General features: G+C 36.7%; 1 protein-coding gene across 3 annotated transcripts in view; it reads right to left on the minus strand.

Annotated features, from left to right (window-relative positions):
• The window catches only part of ppp1r1b (protein phosphatase 1, regulatory (inhibitor) subunit 1B), a 66,955-nt gene extending 62,647 nt beyond the window's left edge, over positions 1–4,308 (minus strand). The window contains exons 1-2 of one of the 3 annotated variants that reach the window (XM_062050086.1): positions 4,089–4,308; positions 3,903–3,968 (exon numbers count right to left, since the gene is read on the minus strand). The gene's annotated coding sequence lies outside the window, so the exon portion shown is untranslated. The remainder of the gene's footprint in view (positions 1–3,902; positions 3,969–4,088) is intronic. The other 2 variants (XM_062050084.1, XM_062050085.1) reach the window with 2 other exon arrangements.
• Between the last annotated feature and the right edge of the window lie 1,692 nt (positions 4,309–6,000).

A 6,000-nucleotide genomic window follows, 5' to 3' on the forward strand; every position in this document is an offset into this window, starting at 1 on the left:
TAACAAATTTGAATATTGGCATCGAAAACATCCACCAAAAATGTTGTATTTTTTCAATGTTTGTATTTATTTGTTGCCAAAACTTGATTCGGTGCCAATAAAACTTTTTCTACAGTGTCATTTGTTTTTCGATACCATATTACAGGCAGTGTTCTGGCTCCATATAGATCAGGGGTGTCCATAGTGTGGCCCGGGGGTCATTTACGACCTGCAGCTATTTTTTAACGTCCCGCGGCATATTCTAAAAATACTATTTACATTTTTTTTTTATAAAAACAAAACAGAAAAAATTTATAAAAAAGCAAACATGTGAAATGTAATGAGAACAAGTTGCAATGTTGACTCTAACAACACAAAGCTGCCATGCAATCTGTTTTTTCTTAAAGCTTTAAAAATATTTGAACAAAAATAATAATGAATCAAAATCAATGTTATGAATTGTTGACTTATTCAAAGCTCCATTTACTTAAAAATAAATATTCCACCTTGAAATATTATTGGGGGAAAATATTGTTCATTTTGTGTTTGTTAGTTTTAAAAAAAAACTAAGTTTTCTCTGACAAAAGGGGGGGGGGGGAAAAGGGAAAAAAATTAAAACATATAATCGACGGACAGATCTTAAGTTCAACTAGAGACTTAACTGTTAAAATAAAAATACAAATAAAGTATGACTTATTTTACCACTTTTATGAGTTGGGCCCTTTTGGATCCCCAATCATTTTAGTGTGATTTTTTTTTTTTAAACCGTCATTGCCCAAAAAATAATAATGTATGAAAATCAATGTTATTAATTATTGGCCTACTAAAGGCTCTAATTACTTCACATCAAATATTTCACTCACACATATTTTGTGTTTTTGCCATAAAAAAACAGGGTTTTCTTTGACAAAAAGGCCATGGACAACAACTAACTTTCAACTTCCTTGCATGGAAAGTACTATTGTAAAAAAGGTCTTTAAATGCAGCGTACTGACTGCATGGATTACAGCAGCAGAAAATCAGATTTAGTAAAGATGACACATTCTGGGAGACATTGTGAGCCATCTGTTTTTGTTTAGAGTCCTTTTGGACCACATGTTACTGTTAGATCTGAAACCATGAACTGTGATGCTTTACAATTGATCAATTATAATACATTACACAGACAGACTTTGGAGAAACAATGTAATTCTACTCCTAACCTAACTTGCACTCGGACTGCTATCGGCGCCAGAGAGGACAAAAACCTTTTGTCCCTCTGTAGTCTGGACAGTCTAAAGCACAGGTGTCAAACTCAAGGCCCACAGGCCAGATCTGGCCCTCCACGTATTTTTATATGGCCCGCAAAAGCCTGGAAATAATATGTGTCGATAAAATACCTTATATTTTCTTTCTTTACTGTCCTATTTTCTTACTGAAGGTATGAGGTTTTTTCCCCTAGTTTGACAGGGAAAAAAATAGTGACCAATATTGCAGCAAATATTATATTATTTTACTTTTTTGGTCAAAATCCAAATAAATACTTAAATATCTGCTCAACTTATGAATTCAAAGCAAGTTATCCATCAAATTGTACACTATAAAAATGACCAATAGATTTTACTGTAAAATGTAGGGCGTTTTTTACAGCATATTACTGTAAGTTGAAAAAAAAACGACCAATGTTTGTTTTTTACAGTCGTAGTCGGCGATCACTCGGATAGAGTATGATTGTCCTCCTGTTGGTGGGATTGCCTTCAGGAGAACGCCTGTGCGTGGAATCTTTTAAAGTGGGGAGACTGGTGCACAGACAGCCACCACACTGTCCTTGGCAAAGAGAAGGCCAGGGTCCAATGGCATGGAGACCAAGACAATTGGGGGCCCATCTTTGCTGCAGCCTTCTTCCGCCTTTGAGACCGTTGTGGAGCTTCTATGCAACCATCATCCGCCCACTCCGCCGTTGAGGTCTTTTACAGTAAAATTCTGTCGACTGAGCTGTAAGTTTTGGGGGTTTTTTTTTTACTGTAAAATCCACGGTTGATGACTTTATGGTAACACATTTTATTATGGTAAAAAACTGGCAGCGGAGTTGCCAAAATAAAATTAAACTGCGGTACTGTATTTCTATTTATAGTAATATGTTATAAAAATAATAGTAATAATAAAATAACACCATATATTTTACAGTAAAAGTTTGGCAACTAAGCTGCCATTTTTTTTCTGTAAAAAACAGTGGTAAAATCCACAGATTTTTTTTTACTCTTTATGTAAAAAAAAGGTAAAATATTTAAATTCATAGGCAAATACATTAATTATTTACTGCTACAAGCGGCCCTCTAATGGCAGCCATGACTGCGATGTGGCCCTCAATTAAAACGAGTTTGACACCCCTGGTCTAAAAAGATCCAATAGAATGTGGCCTTCACAGTAATATAGGATTTCATAATGTAGGTGTACCTAATGAAATTTACAGTAAAATTCGATGTACCGTATTTTCCGCACTATAAGGCGCACATAAAAACCTCCAATTTTCTCAAAAGCTGACAGTGCGCCTTATAATCCGGTGTGCCTTATATATGGACCAATATTGAGCCACAACAAACCTAAACTTCATTTTCATAAAGTTTAGGTTTCGCAACTACGGTAAACAGCCGCCAACTTCATTTTCTTCTTCTACGGTAAGCAGCCGCCGAGTTCATTTTCCCCCGTAGAAGAAGAAGCGCTTCTAACCCAAAAATGGCTCCTACTAAGAGACACGCTTACGACGCAGAGTTTAAACTTAAAACGATCAGTCACGCAGTAGAACACGGGAATAGAGCAGCAGCGAGAGAATTTAACATAAACGAATCAATGGTGTTTAATTCGGACACTGAAGAAGAAGAATTCGAGGGATTTGTGGATGAGGAATAACTTCATAAAGTGAGCTTTACATGTTTATTTTGTGTGTTGTGTTGTGTGACATTAACGTTTGAGCAACGTTGAGTTATTGATATATTGTTATTGCTCTGCACTATTTCGAGTGTTACTATATTGTGATTGCACTAACGTTTGATTTACCGTAACAGTGTCACTGTTTTTTACGTGTTTATTGAATCAGGGAAAAGTTCCCCTCCACTATGTGATATAAATGTTGCACTACATGTTATACCTTGCTGTTGTTAAAAGATAAACAAAACACCACGTCACTGACTTTACCTTGGGGAAAATAATAATACAGCTGTTTATTCATATTGGTAGTGAACAGAGTTGTCAGAACGCTGGTTTATAATCTATTAATAAAGTTTGACTGACCTATCTGACTGTTTTGTTGACATTCCCTTTAGCGCAGCTCCATCTAATGGATGCATAAGTGCACTTTATAGTACGGTGCGCCTTATATATGAACAAAGTTTTGAAATATGCCATTCATTGGAGGTGCGCCTTATAATCCGGTGCGCCTTATAGTCCGGAAAATACGGTACTTTGGATAAAGTGTTGCAGGAGTTATTGCGGTGAAGGTTGTGCCAGGTGCTGTAATCAGCTGATATCTCCACAGAGCAATGGGGGGGGGGGGGGGGGGACATTATGGCAGGAGGTGAAATATTCCATCAAGAACGAGATAACAAAGAGGTTTGTGCCAATGAAACAGGTGTCCTTCTGATTCATTGGAGGGGCCACGGGGGGCTGTCAATCAGCACCTCGCTGCACCCTTAACCCCTCAATAATCCTCTTATATAATACACTACCAAATAATAAACAGGCGCCGCTTGTGTGCTCGGTATCATAACATAACAGATGCCTGTGCACCACCTGCTGTCTCATTGGGGTACTGCAACTACAACTCCATTGAATTACTCAAAACGTCATAAAAAATAAATGTGATAATTGAATGTGATTCAATACAATAAAAAAGGCACATGAGCACAATATAATAAGTAAACAGTGACATTGTGGCGGTGCCATACCTGCGTGATATGTCGTCATCACCTGCGTGGACTGCACCCTCCTCCTAATTAGCGTGTTCGTGACGTCTGAAAATTAAAAAGGTTTTTTTTTTCCTCAGTTGGTGTTTTTAAACTGCAAAACAGAACCACAATGGGTATGTACAATTCCATCCAGGTGACCTAACTGTCACAAACAAGTGAACTTACCATCTTGTCTGCTGCTAATTTTAACTTCAACTAACTTGCCGTCGCCATTTTCCTTCACCTTCGTGTGTTTCATTGGTACCTGCCGTCGCCGTTTTTCTTCAACTTCAAGTAATTTTACATATACCCTTTCCTCTCTCACACATAATTGTACTGTACAATTCTCAGGTTGATTCTAAATGTTTTCATTTATTTTCATTATTGTTAAAAATTTGTTAAAGCCCATTCACTCGTTTAGAAAGTCGGTGTTTTGCTTCACTTCCGGGAATTTCTTCTTCTGATTTTTAATCAGACGTCAACACCTTCCACAGAGGGCACTGTTTTATTAGTTGTATATTATCTTTTTTTGGGGTTTTTTTGTCAATTATTTTTCAGAGATTGAATTTTGTTTGGCCTTTTTCTGCTTCTGACTGTTCATTTTACATATATTGTTGAAGTTTTTGAAGGCAACAAAGATCGTCAGTTGCCGACCAATCCGCTAGGGGGCAGCCTACTGCTACTAATGGAATAGTTGTAAGAGAGGGGATTTATGGCTCTTTGTAAGGAACCGAATCTCGAGGAGCCATTCCTTCAAAAAGCTGTTCAAAACACTGAATTGTTATCACAGTTAATTTTGTTACTGTTTTTTTTTAATATCAAGGAAAGAATCATAAGTACCAGTTTTACGATAAAATGTAGATCAGAATAATTTAATTTACACACCTATTACTTAAATTATTCTGAAATATTGGCTGTCATTTTATTTCTGTTGTGTTTTCATGAAATGGTGTGTAGCATTTTAACAATATAAAATCATACACTAATAATAAGTACAAATAAAATGCATTGATGGATATGAAAATGATGTGTAGCATTTTAACTATATAAAAATAATACACTAATAATAGGTACAAAATAAAATGCATTAATGTATACAAAAAGGATGAATAAAACTACAATAAAAATGAGGAAATAATAAAAATGTGAGAACAAAATTGTACTACCATACCTGGTGTGTGTACGCTTTAACTAGAGATGTCCGATAATGGCTTTTTTGCCGATATCCGATATTGTCCAACTCTTAATTACCGATTCTGATATCAACCGATACCGATATATACAGTCGTGGAATTAACACATTATTATGCCTAATTTTGTTGTGACGCCCCGCTGGATGCATTAAACAATGTAACAAGGTTTTCCAAAATAAATCAACTCAAGTTATGGAAAAAAATGCCAACATGGCACTGCCATATTTATTATTGAAGTCACAAAGTGCATTATTTTTTTTAACATGCCTCAAAACAGCAGCTTGGAATTTGGGACATGCTCTCCCTGAGAGAGCATGAGGAGGTTGAGGTGGGCGGGGTTGAGGTAGGGGGGAGCGGGGGGTGTATATTGTAGCGTCCCGGAGGAGTTAGTGCTGCAAGGGGTTCTGGGTATTTGTACTGTTGTGTTTATGTTGTGTTACGGTGCGGATGTTCTCCCGAAATGTGTTTGTCATTCTTGTTTGGTGTGGGTTCACAGTGTGGCGCATATTTGTAACAGTGTTAAAGTTGTTTATAAGTCCACCCTCAGTGTGACCTGTATGGCTGTTGACCAAGTATGCATTGCATTCACTTTTGTGTGTGAAAAGCCGTAGAAATTAAGTGACTGGGCCGGCACGCAAAGGCAATGCCTTTAAGGTTTATTGGCGCTCTGTACTTCTCCCTACGTCCGTGTACACAGCGGCGTTTTAAAAAGTCATACATTTTACTTTTTGAAACCGATAATTTTGAAACCGATACCGATAATTTCCGATATTACATTTTAAAGCATTTATCGCCGATAATATAGGCAGTCCGATATTATCGGATATCCCTAGCTTTAACTACTACTCTTTAGAATTATGAACCCCAAAAGTGAATCCAAATAAAAATAAATAAATACATACAAT

Source organism: Entelurus aequoreus, linkage group LG06, assembly GCF_033978785.1.
Source record: "Entelurus aequoreus isolate RoL-2023_Sb linkage group LG06, RoL_Eaeq_v1.1, whole genome shotgun sequence".
NCBI lineage: Eukaryota > Metazoa > Chordata > Actinopteri > Syngnathiformes > Syngnathidae > Entelurus > Entelurus aequoreus.